Below are 18,626 nucleotides of genomic sequence, written 5' to 3'. Positions count from 1 at the left end.
CCACTAAGGCTGAGAAACCACAGGCTATAGATAAAAATGTTAGTTTGCTTTTGTATATGCTTAAACTTTAACATAACAAACTGTGAAAGTAAAATTAAGAAAACCCAATTTTGTGGGAGGGGGTTAATTAGGTGAGATAATGATGATTGAGAACTTATGACCAAAGGATTACCCTCTCAGGAGAACTCAGTCACAGAGATGTGCTAGTTATGGAATCAATTTGAGATGATACATTAATCAAACTGTAAAAAAATGTCTTTATTTCTTAGAGAAGACTCAAGGCATGCATATATATGTATATGCATATATATGCATGCCTTGAGTCTTCTCTCTCTCTCTCTCTATATATATATATACACACACATATATATATATGTCCTATATATATATATATGTCCTATACATATATGTCCTATATATATATATATATATATATATATATATATCCTATATATATATATATGTCCTATATATGTGTGTGTATATATATATATAGGATATATGTTCTATTTTGGCTAAAATAGGAGAAGCAGGGAAACCTATGATAAGTAAACCTAATAAATAAAAATCCGGAATTTAAAATGAGATGTTTAAGGAAGTGGTGATTCACTTAATAAAATAAGTCTTTAAAGGAGATTCACTGTACAATTTCTTTAAATAAATCTCTCTACTGCATTGATTTGAATTGATTTACACATATTTGACAAAAATGAAAATTTTCTGAAACTTCCATGTAGTGTTAATAAAGTGTGACAAAAACAACTAGGTTTAAAATGTGCTTAGTAATGTGCTTCAAATGTTCAGTAAGAAAATACTTGGACACCTATAAGAAAATTCTCTAGTTAGAAGCTGATTCATGGTTGATCTTACTGTCATGTAATACTTTTAAAATGCACAATGTAGTCAGTTAAATTTCTTCTGTATCAATTAAAGGCCATAGAAGAGAGAGGTAACATAGAAAATTTAGTAAGACAAGAAAAGTAAGAAAAAAAAATCAACTTTTACTTATTTGCCAACATCTTAGGAAAGAAGGAGGTGGCATGAGTCGTGTTTCTCTGTTCTGATAAAGAATGGTATCAATGACAAAAAGAGAGGTTTCTACCTTTTTTGTAAAAGGAAATTTGGCATACTATTGTTTTATAAGAGGTTTAATGGGTTAAGGAAGATCACCATGCTAGCTAGCAATGACTATTAGAATTTCTTTGGTGAGACTTTGCTTTGATAAGACATAACTCAAGCAAAAGTGACAATGAACAAGTTCTTCAAACAGTATCCCAGGATGCCATGCTATCAGTGAACTCAGCAAATGAAAATTATTTATCCATCTAACAAATATTTACCAAACACTTCTATGTGTCAGGAACAGTTTATCTTTTCACAACTTACAGTGAAAGGGAGAGAAAATAAACCACTAAAAAATACTAAATGTTAAGTAATCGTAATTTTTCTTGAACATATTGAACCATTAGGACTAATGAGCAGGAAAAGGAAATAGAAAGTGACTGAGGATAATGATAGGGTGTTGAGGGAATGCCTATCTGAGAAATTGATATTTCATTTATGAGAGGAAATAGCCATGTGAGGGAAGATCTTTACAGCGTTGACAGGAGTGAAGCCCTGAAGTATAGGAGTTTCCTAGACAGGCACCAAAAGAGTAAAGAGGCCAGTGTGACTCCAGCATCATGAGAGGGATGTGGAAAGAAATGACTTGAGGAGTAGCTAGGGGCTTTGGATTCGTTCTAAGTATTATGGGAGCTATTGAAGTGCTGAGAGCAGGGGGACAAAAAATCTGATTTGGGTTTAAAAGGATCACTGACTGCTGAATGGAGGATATACTTTAGTGCAGCAAGATTATAAACTCAGTGCTGTAGTCCAAGAAATACAGGGTGGTGCCCTGGATCAGTATAGTGGCCATGGTAGTGTTAAGAAATGGTGATCCACGATATTGTTTGAAGCTTAATACATGCATATTTGTTTATGGATTGAATACTATGTTTCGAAGAAAAAGAAGAATTAAAGAGGATTGTTATTTCTTTAGCCTGACTACCTGAAGGAACAGTGGAGTTTATTGAGGAAAACTGAGGAAGGAAGGCTTTTAGATGGAGAAAAAAAATAATTGTTTCCAGGGCAGATAATGTGTGAGACATCTTTTATTTATGAAGTAGAAATGTGGGAAGGCGATTGTATATATGGGTATGCAGTTCAAGATAAAAAGTCCAGACTAGGGATATAAATTTAGAAGTTGTAAGACTATGAACAGTACTTTTTTTTTTTTTTTTTTAATTTTAAAGTAGGCCTCACACCCAGCACAAAGCCCAATGTGGGGCCTGAACTCATGCCCCTGAGATCAAGACCTGAGCTGAGATCAAGAGTCCGATGCATAGCTGACTGAGCCACTCAGGCACTCCTCCCACTTCCCTATTTTTTAAAAATGAGATTGAATGAGTTAACCTCAGTATATGGGTGAAGAGAAAGACAAAAGAGAAGAGCTGACAAAAAAGAAACACTCTATGAGAAAGTTGTCAAAGAGCAGGAACTGTCCATGATACTGAACATAAGTGCTCTTGAAGTAAAAATAAAACCAGGAATGTGTCGTGTCCTAGGAGTCAAGTGAAAAAAAATATTTTGAAAAGAAAGAAACCATCAATCCCATTACCTACATCTGATATTTCCAGATAAGATGAGGTGAGACCATCAGTGAAGACACAGGTCATGATTGTAATAGTTTTAATGGAGTTTTGGAATTACCTCCATTTGGATTAAATCGAATTCGTTTCAAGACAGAGTACAATGAAAAGAAAGAGAAAGAAAAGAGTACTTATTTTCCTAGAAAAATTTTTATGGCACACTGCATATGCTGAAAAACTAGAACAATTAAACCAATGTATAAAATACAAAAATATAAAGAATGAAACATTTCGATGAGCTTATAAAAAAAAGAATTTTTAAAAATAATGAAGTCAGGAATCTTAGGAAATAGGTGAATCTCAAGATTGCTTTCTATTTCCTTCATGATGTGATTGTTCATGAAGATAATTGTTTCATGGACACAGCTGTTAGTATAATTGTTATGGGGCTCAGTGTCGAGTTTTCCTGTAACTTTGGAAGAATTCTGTAGGGAAATGAACAAAGAGTACTTTAGTAGTACCATTCCATTTAGAGTATTGGCCATTGGAACACCTATCACAGAGATGTGCTATCGTTTGTTATTTTTCTCTTGCAAGAATAAGATAAAATATACCTCATCTCTAGAGCTTATTCTTGAAAATGGTACTGATTTTGTTGACTAATCCTTATTCCAGTTCAAAATAGGCCAAATTTATACATAGATATTAGAACGAGTGATTCTAGGAGGGTAGCCTGTCCAGGGGAAGAGAATTTCAAGGAAGGGGATATAAGGTTGTGATTACAAATGCCTTTCAGATTTGGTATCTTCCTTCAGCATTTTAAAGGATTGGACTTGTACCTCCTCCTTCAAGGAAGAAGTAAAGCATTTAACCAGTGCCTTTATTTTACTGTACAGCCAAATATCCTGAGAGTATGTGTGTAGATCTGAATGGCATAATGTACGATGTTCCCCAGATTAAGTTTGTTCTACAGTTAATTGATAAATAACTCATCTCTGATCCTTGAACCGTTTGCTTAATAGAAAACCATGTTACCTCATCTGCCAACACTGCCACCCATCTTTGCTACTCCCAGGATGAAGGTCAGTTTCTGTGTTGGCTTCCTTTGGCTCCAATACAGTGAAACCTTTAGCAGTGAACGAGCCCAAGCCAAACATATACAGATCTAAGGAGTCTCTGGCTTCCTCATCACCCTGGACTCAGATAAAGGATCATATTATAGGACATGGGACCTGGTTCCCTAGCAGCTTTCTAAAGTGTCTAATTGACACAACCTGGAAGTTTATGGAAAAGTCAATATGCCTGCAGTTAATCATGAGTCATTGAGAAGAAAGGGGACAAAAGCAAGAAGTCTGAAGATAATTTCTTCTCCTTTCTTTCCCTAGGCAACCGTTGGAAAGGCCCCAAGGCTCTGACCAACATTTCATGCATGTTCCAAAAGATTGCATCATGCTATGCTTTCTAGAAGAACTTTAGGTAATTTGGAAATACATACCCTTTATTTGATTTATCTTCTCCCTTCCCTCACCCTTGTCACCCTGGGATTGAACCTCCCAATACAGGTCCTCAGCATGTAATCTTTATCTCCAATTCTATTTTATAAGAAATATGTGTTAATACAGAGGCCTTAATAGAGAGGTAGAAAGAGGTTTGGCCACACTTGAACAAATGCAAGGATATTTTATTAGGGTGAATTCTTCTCATTGTCAAAGATGGAAAAAATGGAGTATAGCAATTTCATATTGATTTTCATTTAAAAAGATTTATTGACTCCTTACTGAGAGTGGAGGTTAAACTGTAAAAATATATCTAATACTAATCCTTCCCTCATGGAACTTTCACTCTAGTGACCAGATGTTAAAGTTAGGGTCTACTGAGAGAATAACCCATTTCCTTGGGGGAAATCACATATTTATGGGACTACATAATAGGGTGAGGAGTTATAACTGCAACCACATAAAAATTATAGATGATGGTAGGAGCCAATGAAACCATACATCTACCTCAACTCTAAACAAAAATTGAATTCAGTAAAAGGTCCTAGAGCTGGGTGAGTGACAGCTTAGCCAGAGCTCATTGTGATGGCTTCCTATGAATTTAAAGGTTACTTGCAGTAGTAGGTTGGGCACTCAGCTGGAAACTAGACTGTGTAGGTGAACTTCTGCTGGGCCTTCCAGATCTATTCTCCAGCCTTCTCTGCCACTCTCTGCACAGGAAGCAGGTCTATAAGAATTAGCTCAATGGCCTTCCTTGTTCATTCTCTGGATTCTAGTCATACATGGCCTTGCAGGAACACTGGCTGGGTACTAGAAGAAGAGAGAGGAGTGAATAAACTCACTTTCTGTGGTTACACTATGAGTAGGTTGAATCTGTTGGTGGTAATGTGAATCTCTCCTCACATCTCTGTCTGCAGGTTCTGATCACCTTTCTCCCTCTTTGTGCCCTGCTGTTATATCACCAGAGTGCTGCACTGGCCCTACTCTGTGATTATGAACATGGTTTTGTAAACAGTACCTTTATTAAGTTCTTCCCAAATTGCTCAATTTGACTATGCCATTTATCTCCTTCTGTGACTCTGACACCAAGAATTATAAGGGATAAGATACTGACCTCTTCTTTATAATCTGCATTTTCTCCCACTATTGCTTTTGCAAAGATTATACCAAAGGAGAAGAGTTGCCTTTCCCAGTAAAATATTTAGCCAACCCTACTGGTTTCATGCTAGATATAAAATGGATTACTAATCACAGTGAACCAGCAGACAGATGTTACTCCTCCCATCAAGAAAGTTGGAAGTTACAGTCCAGATGATTCTGAAATGCCAAAACAAAAAAACAGAAAATAAAACAAAACAAACAAAAAAACCAACCCAAAACAAAAAGCTAACAACAATTTATAAATCTCAAAAGAGGTAGATCAGTGATCTATATTTATAAAATTTAAGTATTCTAAGTGTATGAGAGGAGAAATTAGAGAAATTAGGTTAAATTAAAGCTGGGAGCAAATATATAGTTTCAACTTTATAAAGTGCAAGTGCATTAATTTGGAGTAATAATATGGGCTTGCTTGAACTTACCGAGGTTTTCTCCACTACTATCTTACTCACTTAGGTTCTATAGAGGGGCACTTGTCTATACCAAGGACCACCCTCAGCAGAAGAAAATATGACAAAAAGTGTTGAGACCTTACAAAATGGATAAACAAGAAAAGTATGATGAAACATATAAATTCATTGAGAACCATTGGAAATATGTAATATACAAGTGTGGTCAATTTTAGGTTAGTGAAAGGAGCTAATATGTACTCACCTGTCCTCATCAACAGGAAAGGTGAAGGGATTAATTCAATATTCAATACTTTAAAAAAAGAAATATCCTATGTGGGCCTGATACCGTGCTAAATGCCAATCAAATAAAGGTGAATAAGACATTGTATTTACTCTCAAACAGCTTATAATATAATGGAGGATACAGATCAACAATCAATAAGTTTCAACACCAAATGTCTGTATTTAATAAAGGAAGGATAGGATACTATGGAAATACACAGGAAAGATATTCACTTTTGACTTGGAGGATTAAGGAAGATGTCCCAAAGAGATAAAGTTGTGTTTTTTTTAATGTTTATTTATTTATTTTGAGAGTGACAGAGTGCAAGCAGGGGAGGGGCAGAGAGAGAGAGAGAGAGAGAGAGAGAGAGACAGAGAGACAGAGAGAATCACAAACAGGCTCCACATGGAGCCTGACTTGGGGCAGATCTCACCACTGTAAGATCACAACCTGAGCCAATATCAAGAGTCGGATGCCTAATCAACTGAGTCATCCAGGTGCCCCCAAAGAGATAGTGTCTAAATTGAAGTTCAAGGATGAAGAGTAATTAAATCATAGAGCTACAAAAAGTTCTCTGGATATGAGCAGGAGTTTAGCAAACAATTGGAACTAGTGTATGGGTTTGGGGGTGAAGTGAGGTATGACTAGAGTTAGATAAATCTGAAGAATTATCCAGGAGTTGATTATGAAGGGTTGTATTTTTCATAGTAGGGACTTTAAATTTGAGGCAATAGGAAAACACAGAAAGATTTCAATCAGGGGAGAATGACCTTGCTGTGCTTCTTATATGACACCAGATCCAGTTCCTAGGAATGCAGAGTTAAAGACCACAGAATATGAACATTTATTCATTTGTTCTTCTATCAGTGATCTTCATTTTCCACCTTTAATTTTCATGTACTTATGTGCAACAATCAGAAAGTTTGATATGCAGTGTCCACAATCTTCAATTTAGCAAATTTTGGAAATTGATTTTTAAAAATGCAATAGCATCTTATCTGTTAACCAAAAAGTCAGGTAAGAAATAAAGTATTTTTTTTTATCAAAACAACAACAAAAAGATTACATGCAAAACCTGCATTAGTTTTTAAGATAAAAGATAAGACTTGATAGAAATATTTTCCACGTTAGAGGACTAATAACTTTTATCTCAAATGCACAGTTGAGCACAAAGTCTCTGGTGCCAGGCTCTCTGGATTTGAACCCAGCTCTATCATTTACTATCTGTGTGTTTCTGGGCCTGTTATGTGTATCCCCTCTGAGTCTTTCTGTTCACCTTACATAAGTGATGATAATGATACTACCTATATCAGAATAGGTGAGGATTAAATAAGTTAGTACATATAAAATACTTGACACGGTGCCTGAGACATTGTAGGCACTCAATAAATATTACTGAAGACTTGAGCAGAACCACCCCCCTTGACTCCTGGGTCACATGTCCTTTGTCTTCTGCCTTCATGGATACTCACTTAGTGAAGCTGAACATCAGAAGAACTTGTGGAGATGTGAAGAACTTAGCCTTAGGTATATCTATATTCCAAGGTCATTATTTTTCTCTTACAGGATTAAGTGAATTCAGCAGTACCTCTAGTTTTGAATAATTTGAAAGCTGGTGAGGCTAAAAGGACCTTGCAACTTAGGTCAGCTCTAGAATTAATGGAGAAAAAGGACCTTTAGGTTTCCTCCTAAATTGTCCTCCTAGTTCCTAGAGGAGTTCCTAAGACAGAACTCTGTACAGAAATAGTAATGGGTATTTTTATGAAGTATGCCATATGTTGTATTTCTTGGAAACCTGAGTGTGTCATAAGTGTTAAAAGAAGGAAAAGAATCCTGGTGCAAATGACTAGTTCTCTATGAGGAAACACATTGCTCCCAAGGGGCTGCTGATGCCCTTCTCTTTACATCCCTCACCTCCCTTATTAGAGAAGCTGAGATTTCTAAGGACATGGGAGCTTTTCCTGAAACTTCTAACATTTGCTTTAGGAAAGAGCAGGTTCTCTCAGCATGTCACCTTCAGAACACCTACATACACAGCAATAGAGAGAAAAGCTTGTTATTTTATCTTCTGGGCAGAGAGCTTCACTTCGAGTTCTCCCACCTGAAGGGGAAACTGCCAATAAATTCACACCATCATTAAAATAGCATATGATTATTGTGATGATGTCGTTATTCAGTGTAGATAAAAAAAAAAAAAAAAAGAAAACCAATAATCTTGAAAACAGCAATATCTTTAGTTGTACTGATAGGTGAGCTGTGTGTCATTGAATATCAATAGATATAGCTGAGAAGATAAAAATAGATTTACCTTTACATTAGCAGAGTAGAGAGTAAAGACACTAATGAAAAAGAGCTTCCTGCTCCAACTAGCCACAGCACGATGCCATATAAGGTCCAGGGCCAGACAAGCTGCCTCTGCAAAATCATTAACACTGTTAGATTTACCAGTGAGGTCTTTCTTTAGATCTAACTTTTAACAATATGAAAGCATTTACATTCCATCCTCACTAAGTCACCATCTCCACAGTCTTCTAACAATGTGAGCTTTCTCTTCTAGTTTTCTTTCATTTAACTTATGATATGGTATATTAACATTGCCAAAGGAGATACTTTCCAGTTCTTACAATTCTCGTGAACAAAGAGGAGTTCCCTGGGTGAAGGAAAGAAGTTTCCTACAGTCCACCAATTAGATATCATGCCTCAGTTTCCTCAGATGTCAGCTTTCCAGGCATCTTTCATTCTCATCTTCTCTCCCTCAGACCTTTTTCTTTCCTCTCCTCTCCTCTCTCCCCCCCCCCTCTCTTACTTTCCATACTTCTTTACTACACTCCCCAAAAAGAGAGACCTGGGCCTGATATTTTCTGTGGTCCTATAAGCAGTGAGAGGCAAATGTTGTAGATTACATGCACGTGAACAGATGGGCAAGTGGACAGAGCATATTAATCCATGATTTACTAAGAGAAAAACAAAACATAAAACCATGGGGTTGGAGCATAGGATATTGACTTTGTTTACCAAAATAAATATTTATTAAAATAACACATTAAAATTTTAGGGGCGCCTGGGTGGCTCAGTCAGTTAAGCATCTGACTTCGGTTCAGGTCATGATCTCACAGTTCGTGAGTTGGAGCCCCGTGTCCAGCTTTGTGCTGACAGCTCAGAGCATGGAGCCTGCTTCAGATTCTGCATGTCTCTCTCTCTCTCTGCCCCTCCCCCACTTGTGCTCTGTCTCTCTCTTTCAAAAATAAATAAATATTAAAAATATTATGGGGCGCCTGGGTGGAGCAGTCGGTTAAGCGTCTGACTTCAGCCAGGTCACGATCTCGCGGTCCGTGAGTTCGAGCCCCGCGTCAGGCTCTGGGCTGATGGCTCAGAGCCTGGAGCCTGTTTCCGATTCTGTGTCTCCCTCTCTCTCTGCCCCTCCCCTGTTCATGCTCTGTCTCTCTCTGTCCCAAAAATAAATAAATGTTGAAAAAAAAATTAAAAAAAAATATTTTAAAAATAGGACACCTGGGTGGCTCCATCGGTTAAGTGTCCGACTTCAACTCAGGTCATGATCTCACAGTTTGTGGGTTCAAGCCCTGTGTTGGACTCTGTGCTGACAGCTCAGAGCCTGGATCCTGCTTTGGATTCTGTGTCTCCCTCTCTCTCTGTTCCTCTCCAGCTCACTCTTTGTCTCTCTCTCTCTCTCTCTCAAAAATAAATATTAAATTTTTTTAAAAAAATTTAAACACCAGAGTTTTGAAACATTACAAAGGTTTTCTGAACTTTTTATATAGAATCCTTACTATAATTTAGACAATATACATGTCCGTATGTTCAACTAAGCCTACCTTGTAAAAAGGAAAAGTGCATAGAATTTTGGTGGGAGGGTAGATGGTGAGAAAAAGTGATGACTTGGTGTCCCATTTACATAGGAAAGCCTGAGGAGAATATACAGCATAAAACCCTTCTCCATTCCACCCCCAAAACTAGAAAGGTTGAATAATTTAAAGATTGTAGACCAATGCACTTAGATTAGAGAAATGTTTTGAGGGTCAAGATGTCTGTATCTATGGATATTATTTTAGATTCAGTAATTTAAAAGTAAGGTCTGTTGCAGAAATCTCTGTGAAAGTGATTCACAGAAGGAAGGCTTTCAAGAGAAATCTGAGTGATAGGGCAGAGGAAGAAACTATACAAAGATGTGGTTTCAAGAGAAACGTGACCCAGGCCTTATCCTAATGGGAGCTCTGGTACCAGAGACTGAGGTGCTGGGCTGTTATGAGCTCCATCAGTTAATCATTGGCTGCTGGAGGGCCTTGCTAGGGAGTGGGGCATAATATCCCAGGCATCTCCCTGAATAGTTCTTTTTACCCAAGGACAAGCCTCCAAAGAAAAGTGAAGATGTGAACCATTAGCAAACAACACTGCAACAGCTGAGGCATGGATGAATCAGGTGATTGGGGTGAGTATCAACTGAATTGCTATAAGAACATTTTCCAATTCAGTTTAACTCAATAATTACTGGGCATGTAATGTGTTCAAGAAATAGATGTAGTTGATGTAGAGAGTAATAAATAAATATATGATTTCAAGCTTTAAGGAGCTCATAGTCTGATAAATGAGAGAAATATGTACTGAAACATTGAACTATGATCTGATTTTCAGACTATGATCATAGTCTGATCTATGTTTGTTGTGAGAGATGTCAGGGACTGAGTCACAAAGAATTCAGATCCACTTATCTTCTCTACCCCCACTTGAAAGGGTAGTTCATCAAATCTCATGGCTTTAAAACCCATTTGATGACTCCCAAATCTGTATCTCCACTTTGAACTTCTCTCTTAAACTCTAGAGTCACACATCCAACTGTCTGTTACACATCCGTTTCTTGAATATCTAATAGGGACCTAAAACCTAACAAGTACAAAGTGGAACCCAATTTTTGCCCTCCCACCCCCCTCAGATACTTTTTCTGCAGATTTCCCCATCTCAGTAAATGACATTTCCAAATTTCTAGATACATAGGTGAAGAATTTAGATTCATTCATACTCTCCTTTTGTAGTGTTCACATCAGCAAACCATGTCCATTCAACCTCTGATATATGTAGAATTAGAGTACCTCTTTCACCTCCACTATTATCACCATGGTCATCATCAACAATCAGCTCTTTCCTGGATAATGGCCAGAGTACTAAATTGTCTCTAATTACTTTCTTGAACCCTCTCTACCCTCCTACCCCCTGACACATATATATTCTCTTCTCACCAAAGCAGCCAAAATGAGTGGTTCAAAATGTAAGGTATATCATATCATTCTTCTGCCTTCATCATTGCACTTGAAGAAACAAGACCAAAGTCTTAAAATTGCCTACATGACAAATATGACTTGGTGTATCCAGACTATTTCTCAGAATGGGCCTTAGGGGGGTTTTGGGAAAATGATCATTGGAATTTTTTTTTGTTAGTTGGTTCCTAAGTCATTCTGCAAGTTAGGGCTCAGAAAATGAACCAATACTAGAGTTGGTAAGCTGGCAATTTTGGACATATCACCGTATGTTTATAGTTAGGGGAGTGGCCATAATCACCTTTGCAGAAAAATAAATCATAAGATAAGGGGTTTGGCACAGAACCTTTGAGGAACTTCAACTTTTGGTGGTCATGTGAAGGTTGGAAGGACTGGCTTAGGAGATTGAAGTAAATGCGAGGCACCAAGAACAGTAATCGAGAGAGTATAGGTCATAAAAGCTAGGGTTATATAGAAAACTGAGACTTATTCTGTAACCTCAGGAAGCTATACTAGGTTCCTATATATGTGAACTAACTCAGTGACTGAATTTCATATTTTTGCACTGGATGTATTCTTCAATCATTGAATTTTTAAATATAGTTATAAAAGACAGAATGTTGCTACTCTATATTTTCTATAATTGCAAGGTCAAATATTTGTAATAATAGTGATTATATACTTATTGAGTGCTTTATCATACTAGACATCTATCTCAGCAGTTCCTCTTTCCATGTTTGTCCATGACCTTTATTGTGATAAATGCTTTGAACATGCCTAGTTATTTGGTGTTGATTCCTATTTCCAAATAGTTTTTATTATCTCAGACTTCTTACGTTTTCTATTTAGGGAGAAAAATATGGTCATGATATTTGGTCTATACTACTTCTGATTTCTTGGACCACTGAATTACAGAGTTTTACAGTTTTTACTATATAGAAATCGTAGGAAATTTTCTATATACTTTGAGGTATAAATGAATGAGTACTGGAATTTAAGTAAGATCATTCAAATAGAGTTAATTTTATGTATATATATGTATATATATATATATACACAATTATATATTGTATTATATATAATTGTGTGTGTGTATATATATATATATATATATATATATATATATACAGTTACAATGAGGTCAAAAGAGATAATATATTCCAATATATTTGGTAAAGGATAAAAATTATATAAGTAAAATTTATCCATTCATCAAAAAGTTATTGTAATGCATATTCTGTAAATCACACTCTCATGAGTAAAGAAGTATCTAGGAATAAATATGACTAAGTGTCTTTCCTCAAGATGTTTTCAGTCTAGTATTGGAAGACAGAGTAATTTTAGCATAAATTTGAATACACTAAGATGTAAAACTTAAAAACAGAGGCACCTGCATGTTTGCTGTGACTTTTTCAGTGCTCAGAAATGGCACTTGCCATATAGAATGCACTCAGTTAATGCTTATTGAATAAATAAGTGAATATCAAAAATGGTAGAGGAATTAGAAGAAATCAATAGATGAAAACAGGTTGCAAAATATAAAACAATATTCAAATATAAATACAAGATGAATTTTCAAAGTACAGAAAACCTACTTCTGAGTAAGAAGAAACAATTAAGTTCCCTGGACCAGTGGCCTGTGACTAGACTTTACAGACTGGGTAGATTTTAACAAATAGAGATTAAGATTTATTTTTAGAATGGATGTGTGAGAAAAGCAAAGGTCAAAGGGGTTGACAAACACAAAGATGTTAATGTTTTGCAGGTATTAAGAGTATCTAATTGGAAAGCTTTAGAAAACAAGGTTATTTTAGTATAGGTTTTGGCCAGAACACAATCATCAATAAGTAGGCTGAATTCACAATCTAAAGGAAAACTGTTTTTGATCAGTTGAGTATACTGAGCAATAGGAAGCTATGCATTTGAAAAAATAGTCACGCTGTGGTGAAAAGATAATTTGATTAAAAGTTAAGACATTTTAAATTAGTCATATTGGATAATTAGAAAAATAGCATTAACTAAATGTTGACTAAATAGGAGCTCTCATTCCCACTGGAAAACCTATTAAGAAAAAGGCTATAAACTATGGAGAAATGTTTGCTATTTGTCACTGTTTAAATAACTACTGCATTGACTGAAATGTTTAAAGAACTAAATATTTTTCTACACTCGCAGCCACCTGGTGTGTCGCTAACAGTTAGACAAAGGCAACCTTACGGAAACATATTTATCACGACACCCCATGCAGTTCCAGCCACAGAGAGTTCAACTCCAACATGGATATTTCCCTTGGGCTGTAAAATTTTGTCAGAAAAAAACTCCCTAGGGGAATTAAACTTCTTCTTTCTTTTTAATTGATTTGGGTTTTATAGTTATTCAATTATTCTGATGTTCAATAAACTTTTATTAAACCTATGTGCGCCTAACTAACACTAGCCCAGGCACTGTGGGGATAAACAATAGAGTTTTCACACAGTTTTTATAGATCTCTAAAATAGAAACATTATGTCTACCCTCGGTGGCAGATAAACTCAGAGAGGCATTTTTCTAATTATTACTACAGATGATATAAATTTTTTCTTCATTATGTCCCTTTTGATTTCAGTGCCAGAAACATGCAGAAGTGACAATTAAACACAAACTTATGACCAGTATCACAATCCATTTACTTTAAAGATGAATGAGGTGGAAGATATAATCACACCACATTCAGATCTAGCAATAATCTACTTTCCCAGGTTTTGCCAAGAAAACTTCTTATATGATATTCACTTAATGTGTAAGCCCATTTTAGGGCAAGTTAAAAAAATACAGATGGATATAAATCATAAGATAAATTATCTTCAATCCAACTTCACAAAAATAACACTGTTCATATTTTGTTGAATTTCCTCCTGATAAATCTAGCATTTAAATTATTCGAAAAATAGGAATAAGAAACTACCTTTGTTTCCAACACTTTTTTTTTCATGATATAAATAAGTACAGGCTTCCCCCCCTTCCCACCCCTGCCCGCAAACTCCAGTTCACCTTATCCACCCAGAAAACAGGCAGAGCTAAAGTAAAACAAAAGCATTTATATGGGGTCTTAGAATTGCAATTTAGGAAGGAGAGATTTAGGTAGCAGCCCAAATTGTGTCCCACTAGGAAACAAAAGTCAGAGGTTTTTAAAGACAAAGGGAAATGTTTTTATACCTTGTTTACAAAGAATTTTAATTGGTGTTGGTGGCAGAAAACTAATCTTGACTAAATATAACCATTTGCTGAGCTTCTCAGTAAGCACAAGTATGTTGCTGTAGGAAGCTGCAGATGTTCGTGTAGAGTCCTTGGAATATTTTTGGTTGGCCCACTTCAAAAGTTAATGGTTTCCGGGCGCCCGGGTGGCTCAGTCAGTTGATTTCGGCTCAGGTCATGATCTCAGGGTAGTGGGATGGAGTCCTGTATTGGGCTTCTCACGGACTATGGAGCCTGCTTAGGGTTCTTTCTTTCTCCCTCTGCCCCATCTCCCCTGCTAGTGCGCTCTCTCTCTCTTTCTGAAATAAATAAAAAAAGATTAATGGTTTCACCTGCAGGGGCTGTGCCTAAAGACTATCTCCTCGCTGGCCTACCAGCTCCGTTTTAAAAGCGCTTGACATAGTGACCCCCATTTCATTTCACCTTTCACAGTCCTAGGAAATTACCCTCTCTAGAAATGGTTCTAGCATTCCTGCCATTTCCTCAGATTTACCTGTCTTTCTCTATCTGGCTCTCCCTCATTTTGTCTTCATCTCTTTACCGAACTATCTGCAAGTGTGCATTTTGTTTTTTTAGTAACTGGGGATTGTGCTATACATAATAATCTGTAACTTGGTCTTTTCATTTAATATAGTGGCAATACATTATTTCAATATACAGAGATACAACTTATTCTTTGTAGTGGCTACATAATGTTCTATGACATGGATGCCTCACAATTTATTCAACAGTTCCCCCACTGTTAAACATGTAATTACTAATGTTCATTATTACAAACAATGCATATAAAACTTTATGAACATATATAGAATTAGTGAGACTGCTAAAACATAGCTGCTCCCCCTTGAAATTTTATTAAAATTTTGAAATTATCTTACAAACATTTTATTTTTTTCTATTGTTTAGTCTGTTCATTTATTTTACACTTACTTATTGAGATTCAGTAATGTGTCAAATCCTAATGCTGCAGATATACTGTTGAGTAAGATACAAGGTAAGCCTACAGACTGGAGTGCATTGAGGTCTAGGTAGCAAATTTATACATTGTGACAAATACTTCATGGAAAGAGGAGAAAACCACTTAATCTGGTCCAAAGGACTAAAAGAACTCCAGGTGGAGATATAATTTGAAACAAAGTTAGCCAAGTGAAATTGAGTTAGAAGAAAATAAACTAATAATACTTAAAAGCATTTATTAAGGTGGTGAACATTCAGGATTTCACTCTGATTATTTCTTGGTATATATATATACATATGGTGTGTGTGTGTGTGTGTGTGTGTGTGTGTGTGTGTGTGGTGTATATATATATATGTGTGTATATATATATATATATATATATATATATATATATATATGGTGTGTGTGTGTGTGTGTGTATATATATATATATATATATATATATATATATATATAGTACCTTAAGGAAACACTAGGCCAGCCTGCTCGTACACTTTCCAGGTGACAGCCTAATAAAAGGGGAATATGGGATTCAAACTTAACTTTGGTTGAGTTTTATTTAATTAATTAATTTATTTTAAATGTTTCATTTTGAGAGAAAGAGTATGAGCAGGGGAGGGCAGAGAGAGAGGGAGACACAGAATTCAAAGCAGGCTCCAGGCTCTGAACTTTCAGCACAGAGCCCGATGCGGGGCATGAACCCACAGACCACAAGATCGTGACCTGAGAGCCGAAGTCTGATGGTCAACCGACAGCTACCCAGGCTCCCTGATTTGGGTTGAGTTTTATAAAAATGGTCTTGCCTCTCTTGCACCTGATTCTTCTGAACAAAATTTCTTAGTGTCAGTAGGGAGCTACTGGAGAATAATGAAATTATAGCTACTGGAAAAGAACACACTGATTTTGTGGTGCAAGAGTACACTCAATATCTGAGGAGGGAAGGTCTCTCAGCTCCTCAGAAACATGATGGAGAGAGGATCATTAATGCTTATCTGACTTCCAAAAGTGCCTTTGCCCTCAACCTTTGTAATGAAGTAAAATGACCTGTTAGCTCTCTCAAACTTGCAAGCATCTTAAATTGAACCAATCTCTGGGTTGACAATCCTCCACCAGATGACCTAACTTGACCAGTACTTTGATTACCATTCCGCTTAAACTTACTGGGAAGTATATTCTTGATGATTGTGGGAGTTTCTAGAGGAGTAAGTAGCTCATATATACCATGTGTGTGTATGTATGTATGTGTATATATGTGTGTGTATATATATATATATATATATATATATATATATACATACACACACACACACACCTGACAGTTATTTCTTTACCCAGTGTGGGTTCTCCAATTAGGAAAAGTGTGATGAAATTTGTCCCTGCATTTAGCTGACATGATCATTTTACATCACCTCAGTGGACATTCAAGTCAGCATCAAATCACTGGCTAAGGTTATGATGAATGATAGACATGCCTTAGATATCTTTCTTACTAGGCTAAGTAGATTCTGCAACAGCTAACACATTATGTTGTACCTGCATTGATGCTTTGGGCCAAGTGAAGAGGTTAATATACAAACCTTAGAAAGGTTAATACACTAACTTAAGGGAAAACCCACTGTTTTTCTAAGTTAGACCCTGATATTTTATGGGATTTGTTAAGCTGGAGGGGTCTGGGAACTTGGAAGGCATATTTGAGTTTAGTACTACAGGTTGGCCTCATTCTGAAGCTTGGAGCACTGTCTGCAGCATTATTTACACGGTCTATGAGACAAACTGAATGGGTTTGATTCCAGCCTCCATTGGTCAGATTATTCCAAGTGGCTGATGGAATAGTGCACTCAGAAAATTCACTAGACACAAAGACAGTGGCCATGCTCCACCCTAAATCACATTGTTACACCATCTGGCATGATCCAGGGCTTCCAGGCATAGAAAACACTCCTATCAGACATGGCATTCAAGGGCTTAGAGACTGCCTCCAAAAAGCCAAGGTTAAATTCTTTACTAAACAGTATTCTACCTCATTCTGTCTGTGATTCTTCTCTCCCATATATTATGGCCCAGAAAAATTAGTCATCTCTGACTGTGAAAATTAGTGATCTAGCCAATGTGTGACACTTGGTGATAGGAAACTAATTACTTCTAAGGTAGATCCATTTCATTTTGGGGAAAATATATCATTATTTATACTGAAACTTCATGTAACATATGATACTCTTCTTATCTACCACAGAGCTTTGCATGTAATGATTGCTAAGTACAATTATGCTGAATGAATAAGAATGCATATTGTATTTTTGCTGTACTGTGAACCAGAGTCAAATTTCACATGTGACTGCAACTAAACTTGGATAACAGGTGCATGAGTTAAAAAGCAATACCCTCTGAAATAAGCAAATGAGGAATGGAAGAGATCTCACTGAGAAGGAGAGAAGTCTTTATGAAAGTAGGGATTTTTTTTTTGGCAGATGTTTATCATAGTTTATGTGAACAACATGCTATAAGCTGTGTTCCACTGGTAGCCAGAGAAGTGATAAATCGGGAGCAAGTCAAATAAAATAAAATCGTGTGATCTTGTGTTGCTTTTAAGGCAGAGAAGGATATATGATAGATAGCTGACTTTTCAAATATAAGTTAAATATAACTTATTCTTACTGGTAGTAAGATTTATGATCTATGATTAAAGTTAACTGAGGGACACCTGGTGGCTCAGTTGGTTAAGTGACCAACTTTGGCTCAGGTCATGATCTCACAGTTTGTGGGTTCAAACCCCGAGTCAGGCTCTGTGCTGACAGCTCAGAGCCTGGAGCCTGCTTCAGAGTCTGTGTCTCCCTGTCTCTCTGCCTCTCCCCTGCTTGCACTCTGTCTCTCTCTCAAAAATAAATAAAACATTTAAAAAAGAAAAAAAAAAGTTAACTGAAAAAAATGTCTCCATGAACCTAGTTCAAAGAAAATAAAATTAAGATTATAAAAGAATCTTTAGTTTAACTAATACATTCACCTGTATCCACAAGCCAGGTGAATACCTGTAAGGCATTTTGAGCATTGAGATGGTAAACTTGTTGTAATCAGGCCGCTAGTAACTTGCAAAGGGCACTTCTTTTTCACACTTCAGCTCACTTAGTAGATTCAAATTTGAAGCTAAGCAGTATATTTACAAAATACTTTACAGGCAGATTCCAACATTACGCTGATTATTTATTTTTGA

At 36.4% G+C, this 18,626-nt stretch overlaps 1 long non-coding RNA gene across 1 annotated transcript in view; it reads left to right on the top strand.

The window, feature by feature from the left end:
* The first annotated feature begins 3,825 nt into the window (after nucleotides 1-3,825).
* Nucleotides 3,826-18,626, top strand: part of LOC147578099 (uncharacterized) — a 69,476-nt gene continuing 54,675 nt past the window's right edge. Inside the window, exons 1-2 of the long non-coding RNA XR_015254195.1 lie at nucleotides 3,826-4,103; nucleotides 10,318-10,403. This is a non-coding gene — a long non-coding RNA (uncharacterized LOC147578099). The remainder of the gene's footprint in view (nucleotides 4,104-10,317; nucleotides 10,404-18,626) is intronic.

Source organism: Puma concolor, chromosome C1 (assembly GCF_028749965.1).
Source record: "Puma concolor isolate L17-30 chromosome C1, mPumCon1.1.hap2, whole genome shotgun sequence".
NCBI lineage: Eukaryota > Metazoa > Chordata > Mammalia > Carnivora > Felidae > Puma > Puma concolor.
The sequence above is the reverse complement of the archived record's forward strand: the minus strand, read 5'-3'. Positions and strand labels throughout refer to the sequence as shown.